Here is a 13,226-nt window from a genome sequence, read left to right on the forward strand (position 1 = left end):
GGATATAGTTGCAAAACCAGTGATTTAATTCTGAACATGTGGAAATATTAAAAATCTCAAAGAAAAAATGAAAAGTTATAGGAGAGAGGTCATATGATTATTTCAACTATGTGCAGGAAAAGTATTTGATGAAATGCAATATCTGTTTATGTTAGAAAGCTTTATAAAGATAGGAATGAAAGAGGACTTCCTTAATCTGATAAAAGTTATCTATGGAAAGTCTGTCACAGTCATTACAATTACAGAGCTCTCCCCTAATATTGATAGCATCAGAGTCTCTTGCTACCTTCAGTTGACTCAGCACTTCACAGGAGATTCTCAATAAGAAGATAAAGGAATTAGAAAGGAAAGAAAAAAATTATGCTTAGTCATAGATGGCCTGATCATGTAAGAAGAATCCAGAGAAAACAGCTCTTTCCTTGAATCGGTAAGTACGCTTGGCCCCATCCAATCTCCCATGTCTGGCCCCTGGGCCCAGGCTTCTGCAGTTGCTTTCTGAAATTCCATCATGGTGAGGAAAAAGAGGTGATGAACCGTGCTGTGACTTGGAAATCTTTTGCATGATGTAACCTGCATCACCTGCAGTCACGTGTCTTTGGACAAAGCTTGTGACACAGCCGCTCCTGGGTTCAACAGGATAGGCTATGTCATCCTCCTGCAGGGAAGGGCACAATGGAGGGGGACATGATGATGTTGCCTGTCCTGAGAGTGAAAGGCAAACGAGTGGAGGACAGAGAAAGAAGCTGGGAGAGGTACAGGTGTGGTGACAGGTTACGAGAAACCAGGACTGCAGAAGAAAAGAAGCAAGCGAAAGCTTCCAGTGCAGAGTTCCCAAAAGAGCAGGTAGGTCTCATCTTCATCTTTATAGTACTTGTTTGCTTTGCTACAACCTACTCCTAATTCTGGAACGTCTAAGTCCAACACATACTTAAATGCTTTGTGTGTTTTTGCAGGAAATCAGGGAAAGGAGATGAATGACATACTTGGGTGCACAGCGCAGGGAAGAGACCAGCCATGGGAGGAAGAAACCCATGAGAACAGAAGTTGAGTGAAAGCAGAAAACTAGAGAGGGACATGGCTGAGAATTTATGCCCCTGGGAGTTCTCAGAAATCTAGAGAGGGGCATTGGAATTCCCATGGATGTGGAATTAGAGGCTTGAACTAATTTTTCTACATCTCAGACTTCTTGGCTAAGATCCAGGCTACATCTATAACAAGCATGCATTTCTTAAATTGTAAACTAATTAGCAAATATTATGATTGTTTTAAGAACTCCAGGCATGGCCGTCAGCTGTGAGACAGCTAAAGCTGGGCAGGTAAGTGGAGGAATGGTGTTCTGCTGAGTTCTTCTTAGTGTTGCCACAAAGTTACTCAGGAGATCATTAAATATTTTTAACCCCTGTGTATTGCAAACAGTGTAACTGGGTTTTCTTTTTAGCTAATAAAGGCAATGGAATTAATAAATATCACCCAAAATTTTATTTCAAATCTCAGAGACATAATTTTTGATGTTAAATCTAAACAATTCTCTAAGGGGGGGAAAAAAAAAACGCTCAAGATAAAGATTTAACCCAGAGTCAATGTCACTGTTGGGTATCACCCCCACACAGGGGCTTCAATCAGTTCTGTGACATCAGCAAGAACTATATACCAGTGCATACACTGAAATGAGAGCATTTAAAATGTGTTGACACATAAACCAATGCAAATGAGAATGCACAAGTCTATACAAAGTCTTTGCCATCTAGAGCTGACGTGGATGGTGATTGCTGCCACAAAATTAAAAGATGTTCACTCCTTGGAAAGAAAGTTACAGTAAACCTAGACAGTGTAGTAAAAACCAGAGACATCACTTTGCTGACAAAGGTCTGTATAGTCAAAACTATGGTTTTCCCAGTGGTCATGTACGGATGTGAGAGTTGGACCACAAAGAAGGTTGAGTGCCGCAGAATTGATGCTTTTGAATTGTGGTGCTGGAGAAAATTCTTAAGAGACCCTTGGACACAAGATCAAACCAGTCAATCCTAAAGGAAATCAACCCTAAACATTAATTGGAAAGACTGATGCTGAAGCTCCAATACTTTGGCCACCTGATGGGAAGAACTGACTCACTGGAAAAGCCCCTGATCCTGGGAAAGACTGAACGCAGGAGGTGAACAGGGTGACAGAGGATGAAGTGCTTGGACGGCATCATCGACTCAATGGACATGAGTTTGGGCAAACTCAGGGAGGTAGTGGAGGACAGGGAAGCCTGGTGTGCTGCAGTACATGGGGTCTCAAAGAGTCAAACCTGACTTAGTGACTGGACCATAAATGAGAAATCAAGCTAAACAATCTCAAAATGAAATGTGAAGAAATTAAATTTTGCATGGGGCCACCAAGAGAGCCCTCCTCTGAATTTGAAAGTTCAACATGCGCCATGTGCCAATGATGCATTTGACATTGCATATCTGAGTGCACCCTTCTGTCAACATACAGACGCAAACTTAGAGGAGGTAAATACCACGTCCTCATCTGTTAGTATTCAGTCAATGGTTTCAGTTCAGTTCAGTCGCTCAGTTGTGTCCAACTATTTGCAACCCCATGAACTGCAGCACACCAGGCCTCCCTGTCCATCACTAACTCCCAGCGTTTGCCCAAACTCATGTCCATTGAGTCAGTGATGCCATCTAACCATCTCATCCTTGATCGTCCCCTTCTCCTCCTGCCTTCAATCTTTCCCAGCATCAGGGTCTTTTCCAATGAGTCAGCTCTTCACATCAGGTGGCCAAAATATTGAAGTTTCAGCTTCAACATCAGTCCTTTCAATGAACACTCCGGACTGATTTCCTTTAGGATGGACTGGTTGGATCTCCTTGCAGTCCAAGGGACTCTCAAGAGTCTTCTCCAACACCACAGTTCAAAAGCATCAATTCTTCAGTGCTCAGCTTTCTTTATAGTTCAACTCTCACATCCATACATGACCACTGGAAAAACCATAGCCTTGACTAGATGGACCTTTGTTGGCAAAGTAATGTCTCTACTTTTTAATATGCTGTCTAGGTTGGTCATTACTTTCCTTCCAAGGAGTAAGCATCTTTTAATTTCATGGCTGCAATCACCATCTGCAGTGATTTTGGAGCCCACAAAAATAAAGTCTGACACTGTTTCCCCATCTATTTGCCATGAAGTGATGGGATCAGATGCCATGACCTTAGTTTTCTGAATGTTGAGTTTTAAGCCAACTTTTTCGCTCTCCTCTTTCACTTTCATCAAGAGGCTCTTTAGTTCCTCTTCACTTTCTGCCATAAGGGTGGTGTCATCTGCATGTCTGTGGTTATTGATATTTCTCCCAGCAATCTTGATTCCAGCTTGTGCTTCTTCCAGCCCAGCGTTTCTCATGATGTACTCTGCATATAAGTTAAATAAGCAGGGTGACGATATACAACCTTGACGTACTCCTTTTCCTATTTGGAACCAGTCTGTTGCTCCATGGCCAGTTCTAACTGTTGCTTTCTGACCTGCATGCAATGGTTTGGGTTTCCTCAAAGATAAACTTTATTGATACATTGAGGATTTGAGAATAGATGGGTTACTTAGGAGGTGATTCCAATATGCATTCATATGATGGAGGAAGTGAGATGGGAGAGAAAAAGCAGCCAATATGCAGTGTGTTAGAAAACAAAAAACTCTACTGAGATAAGGAGATACTTGGAGCATAATCCTAACCCAGAAACACAGAGCTGATATAGAATACTTGTGTCAAGAGTATAAGCAGAAGGGACAAGGGAGCTGGGGTATTGCTACCCCAACTGCCTTCGACCATTCATTACATGCTCCTGGAGGCAGAGGACTAATTTTCCAGTACTTCCTGCTTGCCACAGGCTCTGCCACCTCCAAAGCCCTCAGGCAGAGAGAGGCAGAGACTGACATAAATCAGCCATGGTGGACCATAATGTCCTGAACCAAAGAGACACAGTTGGGGTGCTGACAGCCACCTCTGCTTCCACTGCATCTCTTGTCTTCCAAAGAGTCTGTTTGTCTGGTCCTTTATGTGCTAGCATGTCTTGCTGACTTTTATGCAGACTTTGACAAGGGCTAGGAAACCACAGTGGTGGAGTCTTGTTCCCCCAGCTTATGTCTTTTGTCCTCTGCTCTGCACTGTCTTGTTTCAAGAACTGACATCAGGTGCCTACCAACCAATACGGTCTGAAGCAGGTGCCACAGAAAAACCAAGACAGGAGCTTTAAGTGATCAGTGTTTTCCCTCCTGATCCACAAGGAAGAAGATGCCGCTGTAATTAGCCCCACGGTGGAACAACTGTCAGCCAGCCAGCTGCTTCATTCTGCCAACGTTGTCTCCACCCTTATTCTGAGATGCTCACTCCCTGCAGGAGAAGAGCCCCATCTGCTCTCTAGAAAAGCCTCATCAGAGACCTTCAGATGTAAATAAAGCCTTGGCTGAAGCAAGCCCCACTCAGAATAGCAAGTATCGAAGAAGCAGATCTACGTGCCTCTGTCTTCTCAGCAAGTAAACTGCTGCTACAGTGCCCACCACACCAGCCCTTAGTTATCTCAGGGCAGCACAGAAGCCAGAGAGCCCCAGTCATGAACTTTTATGGTGGATGTTTTCCAAGCGGCTGACTATGCCCCATCCCACTCTTCAGAGATGGCAAGTGATGCACCCAGAACTTGCAAAGGGTTTGAAAAGTGGAAGGTGGCCACGATCCATCTAAGACACTGATTCTCAACCAGGGGTGTTTTTGCTCCTCCCTGGGGCTTCCCAGGTGTCACAGTGGTAAAGAATCCACCTGCCAATGCAGGAGATTTGTGTTCAAACAGTGGGTCAGGAAGATCCCCTGGAGGAGGAAGTGGCAATGCACTCCAGTATTCTTGCCTGAAAATCCCATGGACAGAGGAGCCTGGCAGGCTACAGTCCAGGGGGTTGCAGAGAATGAGACATGACTGAGTGACTGGGAACACAGACACCCACCAGGAGACACTTGGAGATGGTGACGTCTGGAGAAACAGATGATAGTGGCATCTAGCAGGCAGAAGCCATGAAAGCTGCTGAGTATTCCCCAAAGACCTTCTCCCCACACAGCAGACATCTGAGGGTCTGGCTAAGAAGACTCTGGGACTTGGGTTCTCTGTTCCCTGACACTGACAGCTGGAGCCCCATTGCTGGTGTCCCAGCCACCTGGCGATGGTGAGACGGAGGCCTCTCTGTTTGCTGGCTGACATGGCAGACCAGTTCCATGTCAGAGTACCGCTTCCCCACAGCAGGGTCATCTCTATGCTTGGGGTTGGAATGAACAATCTGAAAGTTTGGGCACTGAAATCTGGGGATGGTTGACTTAGGACTGTCCTGGTTTTCTTTTTTTATCTTTTTTTAAAATTGGAGGATAATTGCTTTACAACGCTGTGCTGGTTTCCTCTGTATAGCAACGTGTAAATCAGTTGTGCATATGTGTGAGTGTGTGTGTGTGTGTGTGTGCTCAGTCACTCAGTCACGTCCAGCTCTTTGCAGCACCATGGACTGTAGCCCACCAGGCTTCTCTGTCCATGGAATTTTTCAGGCAAGAATACAGAAGTGGGTTGCCATTTCCTTCTCCAAGGGATCTTCCTGACCCAGGGATTGAAATTGCATCTCTTTCATCTCTTGCTTTGGCAGACAGGTTCTTTACCACTAGCTCCACCTGATAATCAGCTATATGTATACTTAGATCCCCTCCCTCTCGAGCCTCCCTCCCAGCCCCACCTCTGTAGGTTGTCCTAGTTTTAAAAATGAAAGTCCTGCACCCTAGGAACACCCCCAGGAGGGTGTCCCACCTACCTGGGTGAGCGAGGTGGAAGCAGCTGGATAGAGGAGGGCAGAGTAGAGTTGCTGTCTCTGCTCTTCACTCTGGTTCACTCGGGACAGCCTGTTTCTTCCTGATGAGAGGGAGAGTTGCTTCTTGGGTTTGGGTCTAGAAGTCCATCTAGGAAACTCAGACTCAATAGTTTCATGCCATGTTATTAGGTTCAACAGATCCCCTCAGAGCATTGCAACATACATCCCACTCCTGGTCAGGGGTACAGAAGACACTAGACCACAGCTCCTCACCAGAGGACCTCTGGGTCTGGGGATGTGTGAAAATAGACAGTGCCATGCGGCAAGAGTTCTGACAGAGGCCTGGGCTGCAAAGGAGATGGAGGAGGCAGTCAGGGAAGGTTTCCTGAAGGAGTTGGTGCCTGAGAATCTGGGTTTAAGGGACAGCAAAATTTGCTAGGTAGAAAGGGAGGTTTAAGGAAATATTTTCTTGCTGACGAAACAAGAAGATAAAAACATTGAGAAGCCTTGTCGATGCTTAAAAGAGTGGAGAGAAGTGTGATTCTCTTTGACCATGAAATGAAAGTACCTCTGTATATTTAGAATGTGGGCTTACAAGTTTTTTAGATGGATCTTCAGCTACTGCCCCATTTTTCTTTTTCATAACCTCTGCTTTAGGGTAATGAAACAGAGATTATTATTCCAGTTCATATTTGGGGGAGCTGGCCCCACAGATTTAAGCAATGTGTGCAGCTAACATGTCTAGTTCAAGTCTCCAGGGTTTCTTTCTTTCTTTTTTTTTTTTAGTTTTCATTTGATAATCTTATAAATGATTTTAATTTTAACATAAGCATGCATTTCTTTTGTAAAACAAAATAAGGCAAATAAACCACAATGTGAACTCTAGAAAAAATGGTGTAGACGACCTTTCCTGCAAAGCGGAAATAGAGACTCAGATATAGAGAACAACATATGGACACTAAGTGGGAAGAGAGGGCTGGGATGAATTAGGAGGTTGGGATTGACGTGTACACTACTATGTAAAAACATGTAACTAATGATAACCTACTGTACAGCTCAGGGAACTCTACTCCATGCTCTGTGGTGACCTGAATGGGGAGGAAATCCAAAACAGAGGGGACATATGTGTACATATAGCTGCTTCACCTTGCTGCACAGAAGGCCTCCAAGTTTTGACCTTGAGGGAGGCTGCTGAGGGCAGCGTGGATATCCTGGACTTTGGAACTAGAAAGACCTTGCAGGATTTGACATTCTTGACTTATTAACTCCATGAACTAAAGCAAAATTCTGAGTCACAGTTCTCTCTTGGAGGAAAACAGAGGGGACATATGTATACGTATGGCTGACTCACTTTGCTGCACAGCAGAAACCAACACAACATTGTAAAGCAGCTATCCTCCAATAAAAAGAGAGAGAGAGAAACCAAAAACACAAAATGATCTCTACAAGTTTGAGCTCTTAATTATGAATTTCAAAGGATAAGTTTGGTGTCAGACTGGAGAAGTTTTCCACTGTTAAGATCTATTTTTGTGGTTTTGCTTGCTTGTGTTTCTACAACTTGATTCTCAGTGTGCTCAAACTAATTAAACAACCTTTCTTCAAGGATGAGAAAGCCGACATGCTTTTGAGCGGATGCTAATTACACTTGATATCTCCTTTAATAATATGAGATTAAAAAGAACTGAAAGTAAGGTTTTTAAGTGCACAAGACAACCATGCCGATGACACGCTGATCTAGACTGGATCTGTAGACTTGTTTGCTTGGATCCTATCTTTGTGGGGTGTTTATATATATATATATATGTTGAAACCAAGGAGCAGAAGATGTTATCAGTGATGAGCCATTTCAAATGGTGATGCAGTGCAGCCTCTGTCAATGGGCATTTAGGGTGCTTCCATGTCTTAACTACTGTAAATAGTGCTTCGGTGAATATTGGGGTACATGTATCCTTTCAGATCATGGTTTTCTACAGGTATGTTGGGCTGGGGTTTTCTTATGTGCCCTGCAGTTTTCCACTCCTATGCCATCTCATCTGCACCAGATTCTTGCCCTAAAATTTTCCATTTTAGTCTCAATCTGTATTCATGCTTTGCTCCAAATACAAACTGAATTCTAGGCCTTTCTTTTGAAATCCCTGGAGTAGAATGTATTCTCTATAACTGGACAATTTTTTGCAGCTGTGTTCCTCTGTATTTTGTCCCAAGGGGTGGTTGCCTTCCGCTGTCCACGATCATTTATGGACCAACCGTTAGTTGAACATTTCAGCCATTTTCGTCTACAGCACCTGGACCTGTTGAACCTGGATCTGTGATCGATGTGTCTACCCTGCACAGCCTTCTGTCTCACTGCTCCAAGTTGCAGAATCTCAGCCTGGAAGGCCTCCGACTTTAGATCCCATTGTTGATAATCTTGCTCAGAACACAAATTTACTGAGACTAAACTTTCTGGGTTTTCTGGATTCTCTGAATCTGCCCTGAAGACCTTGCTGAGCAGTTGTTCCAGATTGGATTAACTGAACCTCTATGATTTCACTGAAAGGCATTTATAGGTAGCTGCTGCACATGTGTCAGAGACCATCACCCAGCTGAATCTCAGTGGGTACCGAAAGAATCTGCAGAGATCAGATGTCTCCACCTTAGTTGGAAGATGTCCCAATCTTGTCTACCTAGACTTAAGTGATCGTGTCATGCTGAAAAATGACTGCTTTCCAGAGTTTTACCAACTCAGCTACCTCCAACACCTATCACTCAGTCGGTGCTATGACATAATACCTGAAACTTTACTTGAACTTGGAGAAATTCCCACATTAAAAATACTACAAGTCTTTGGAATTGTGCCAGACGGTACCCTTCAACTGTTAAAGGAAGCCCTCCCTCATCTACAGATTAATTGCTCCCATTTCACCACCATCACCAGACCGACCATTGGCAACAAGAACAACCAAGAGATATGGGGCATCAAATGCTGACTGTCACTGGAGAAGCCCAGTAGTCTATGAAGCCTCCATTGCAAGATGGTGTCTCCTCTTTTCTTTGAACAGGGAAAGTAAGCAGGAAGCCCAATTGTGGAGAGCTCAGCTATTTTTATTCTTGGTTTTCTGTTGCCTTCCTTCTACAAGCATATAAGAGAACCATTGGAGACAGAAAACTATGAAGTGTTGCTTTTTAGAAATGACTAGGAAAGCTTTTATCACTGCTATACCCTTAAGAGCCTAAACTCTACGCTTTTTGAAATTTTAGGGACAGTGAGCCAATGATTTCAGGATACCTTAAATAGCAAAAGTTGAACCACGTCTTCCAAGTGCCATTCTTCATAATCTATTTAGAATCAAGCTTAAAAATCACCACCAGCAAATCATTTTTGTAGCCTATATGGCAACTGAGCATTCTTCTATTTAATTTTTCAGCACTGCTTTATTATAATACATAGGTTGCAAAAAATAATAAGCTATTTGTATTGTAAGCTGAAAAGAATGAGAATCATAGAGTAGATCTGCAGCAATCTCTTCTGAGGATGGCAAGAAAAATAGACATTTCAACTGCGCCTTAGATTTGCAATCAGGTTGATAGAAACAAATAACCCCAGGTCATTTACCTTAAAACATAAATAAAGAAACAAACAATCGGCCAACCAGAGGTGTAGAATTGGTATAGAATTTAAAGGCTCAAGAGAGAGTTTTCTATGACAGTTAACCTGGGGTATCCTCTAATGCACATTAATGAAGTCTCCTTTATGTATAGTTTGGAAGGTCCCCTGAAGGAGGAAATGGCAACCCACTCCAGTATTTTTGCCTAGAGAATCCCATGGACTGAGGAGCCTGGAGGGCTACAGTCCATGGGGTTGCAAAAAGTTGGACACGACTGAGTGGACTAATACTTCATACTTCCTCTGTATTAATACCCATCTGGACCCATGAGGGAGAATTTATAGCCCTTTGAAGGAAAAAAAAATGTCTTCTTACTTCTGGTCAGTTCTAAAAACTTGATCCCCTAGTTGCTCAATCCCAGGCCTGCTGGGAACACTGTTAACCAGTCTTTTGGCCAGTATGGTCAGAACAGGAAGGTTTAATCATTCATGCCCATGGCTTTTGTGTTACCATAGCAACCACTTTGTATATCAATCATCTGTCAACATCTCTCTCCTCTAGAGGTTGTATACTCTTAAGAACACCAGTGGGGTGTTCCATTTTTTCATTCCTAGCACCAACACAGAGACCAACACAGAATAGTTTGCTGAGTGAATGAGGAAAGGCATTTGTGTTCAAAAGGCTGTCCCATGAAGATGTACCATGTTATTCATCTCTGCATCTTATTGACTAGCATAGCACCTGGCTGGGATACAAACGTGAATGCCTCTGGCCCAGGAAGATGGTCAAAATGAATGAAGACCACTGAGAGTAGTGGGATGCTCAGGAAGCCACCTGCCCTTCTAAAAAGGAGAAAGAAGGCCTTCTCTGGTGGTCTACTGGCTCAGAGTCCTTGCTCCAGGAGGCCCAGGTTTGATCCTTGGTCAGGGAACTTGATCCTGCATGACTCAACTAAGAGTTCGAAAGCCACAACTAAAAAATCCTGCAAGCTGCATCTAGGACCCTGCACAGTCAAATAAATAAATACTTTTCAAAAAAATAAATAGAAAAATGGCCCTCAACTCCTGCTGATTGTTGGCCCCTAAAAACACAGGCCCACTGTGGCCAAATCATCTTTTTCTTTTTCAAGAAAATAGAGAAATTTCCCTGTACACATCCGATCCACTGGTCTGCTCTGTGCCTCCAGCAGATGATCCACAATTCAGTTCAGTTCAGTTCAGTCGCTCAGTCATGTCCGACTCTTTGTGACCCCCATGGACCACAGCACGCCAGGCCTCCCTGTCCATCACCAACTCCCGGAGTTTACCCAAACTCATCTCCATTGAGTTGGTGATGCCATCCAACCATCTTACCCTCTGCCGTTCCCTTCTCCTCCTGCCTTCAATCTTTCCCAGCATCAGGGTCTTTTCAAATGAGTCAGTTCTGCACATCAGGTGGCCAAAATATTGGAATTTCAGCTTCAACATCAGTCCTTCCAAAGGATACTCAGGACTGATCTCCTTTAGGATGGACTGGTTTGATCTCCTTGCAGTCCAAGGGACTCTCAAGAGTCTTCTCCAACACCACAGTTCAAAAGCATCAATTCTTCAGTGCTCAGCTTTCTTTATAGTCCAACTCTCACATCCATACATGATCACTGGGAAAACCATGGCTTTGACTAGACAGACCTTTGTTGGCAAAGTAATGTCTCTGCTTATGAAAATGCTATCCAGATTGGTCACAACTTTCCTTCCAAGGAGTAATCATCTTTTAATTTCATGGCTGCAGTCACCATCTGCAGTGATTTTGGAGCCCCCCCAAAATAGCCACTGTTTCCACTGTTTCCCCATCTATTTCCCATGAAGTGATGGGAGCAGATGCCATGATCTTAGTTTTCTGAATGTTGAGTTTTAAGCCAACTTCCTCACTCTCCTCTTTTACTTTCATCAAGAGGCTCTTTAGTTCTTCCTCACTTTCTGCTATACAGGTGATGTCATCTGCATATCTGAGGTTATTGAGATTTCTCCCGGCAATCTTGATTCCAGCTTGTGCTTCATCCAGCCCAGCATTTCTCATGATGTACTCTGCATATAAGTTAAATAAGCAGGATGACAATATACAGCCTTGACGTACTCTTTTCCCAATTTGGAACCAGTCTGTTGTTCCATGTCCAGTTCTAACTGTTGCTTCCTGACCTGCATACAGATGTCTCAAGAGGCAGGTCAGATGGTCTGGTATTCCCATCTCCTGAATAATTTTCCACAGTTTGTGGTAATCCACACAGTCAAAGGCTTTGGCATAGTCAATAAAGCAGAAGTAGATGTTTTTCTGGAACTCTCTTGCTTTTTCCATGATCCAGCAGATGTTGGCAATTTGATCTCTGGTTCCTCTGCCTTTCCTAAAACCAGCTTGAACATCTGGAAGTTCACGGATCACATATTCCTGAAGCCTGGCTTGGAGAATTTTGAGCATTACTTTACTAGCATGGGAAATGAGTGCAACTGTGCAGTAGTCTGAACATTCTTTGGCATTGCCTTTCTTTGGAATTGGAATGAAAACTGACCTTTTCCAGTCCTGTGGCCACTGCTGAGTTTTCCAAATTTGCTGGCATATTGAGTGCAGCACTGTCACAGCATCATCTTTTAGGATTTGAAAGAGCTCAACTGGAATTCCATCACCTCCACTAGCTTTGTTCGTAGTGATGCTTCCTAAGGCCCACTTGACTTCACATTCCAGGATATCTGGCTCTAGGTGAGTGATCACACCATTGTGATTATCTTGGTCGTGAAGATCTTTTTTGTACCGATTTTCTGTGTATTCCTGCCACTTCTTTTTAATATCTTCTGCTTCTGTTAGGTCCATACCATTTCTGTCCTTTATTGAGCCCAACTTTGCATGAAATGTTCCCTTGGTATCTCTGGTCTTTCCCATTCTGTTGATTTCCTCTATTTCTCTGCACTGATCATTGAGGAAGGCTTTCTCATCTCTCCATCCACAATTGGCCAATGACTAAGAGGCAAGGATCCCAGGTGCTATATCATCCCAGCTTAAACAGTGACTTGGTCTTGGGACACCCCCTCCCCCCGCCCCCGCAACCCCTGCCCTGAGCTGCCTGCATTTCCACAGAGTTTGCCCTGGCTTCAGAAGCGTGGTCTCCAGGGGGTTCCCATCACTCTTCCCCTCTCTCAGAGTCTATGAGTAGTTTCACATCATTGCTCTAATCCAAGGTCTAACACCCAGGCTTCTAGTCCTGTAAGACCAGCTGCAGCTTTATAAGTTAGCAGGCTATATTTCAAAGCTGGTTCCTGAAGTTAAAGTGTATCTTTTGCATCAGGACATATGTCTACTGTATCCATTTGTGAAGCCCTCATTCCAGGGGATGGGCCCTTGCTCTCTATCCACCAACAGCCTTGTTTGTGGTTGTTGTTGTTCAGTTGGTAAGTCGTGTCTGACTTTTTGTACCACATGGACTGCAGCCCACATGCCAGGCCTTCCTATTCCTCACTGTCTCCAGGAGTTTGCCCAAGTTCATGTCCACTGAGTTGGCGATGCCATCCTACCATCTCATCCTTTGCCACCCTTGTCTCCTCCTGCCCTCAGTCTTTCCCAACATCAGGGTCTTTTTCAATGAGATGGCCATTTGCATCAGGTGGCCAAAGTATTGGGGCTTATGGTTCAGCACCACTCCTTTTAATGAATATTGAGGGTTGATTTGTGTGTTAGGTGGGCCCAGTTGTAAGATGAATCTGTCTGTTCACTATTGGCAAGTTGATGCCTCAAAGACTCCCTTGTGCTCTGAGACACAAAATATCTCTGTTATTAAAGCTGAGGGCAGACCTCTTCATGTCA

General features: G+C 43.9%; 1 pseudogene; it reads left to right on the forward strand.

Annotated features, from left to right (window-relative positions):
• The first annotated feature begins 672 nt into the window (after positions 1–672).
• LOC128066456 (S-phase kinase-associated protein 2-like) lies at positions 673–8,810 on the forward strand (annotated as a pseudogene).
• The last annotated feature ends 4,416 nt before the right edge of the window (positions 8,811–13,226 follow it).

The sequence above is a fragment of the Budorcas taxicolor genome, chromosome 21, assembly GCF_023091745.1.
Source record: "Budorcas taxicolor isolate Tak-1 chromosome 21, Takin1.1, whole genome shotgun sequence".
In the NCBI taxonomy this organism is placed as follows: domain Eukaryota; kingdom Metazoa; phylum Chordata; class Mammalia; order Artiodactyla; family Bovidae; genus Budorcas; species Budorcas taxicolor.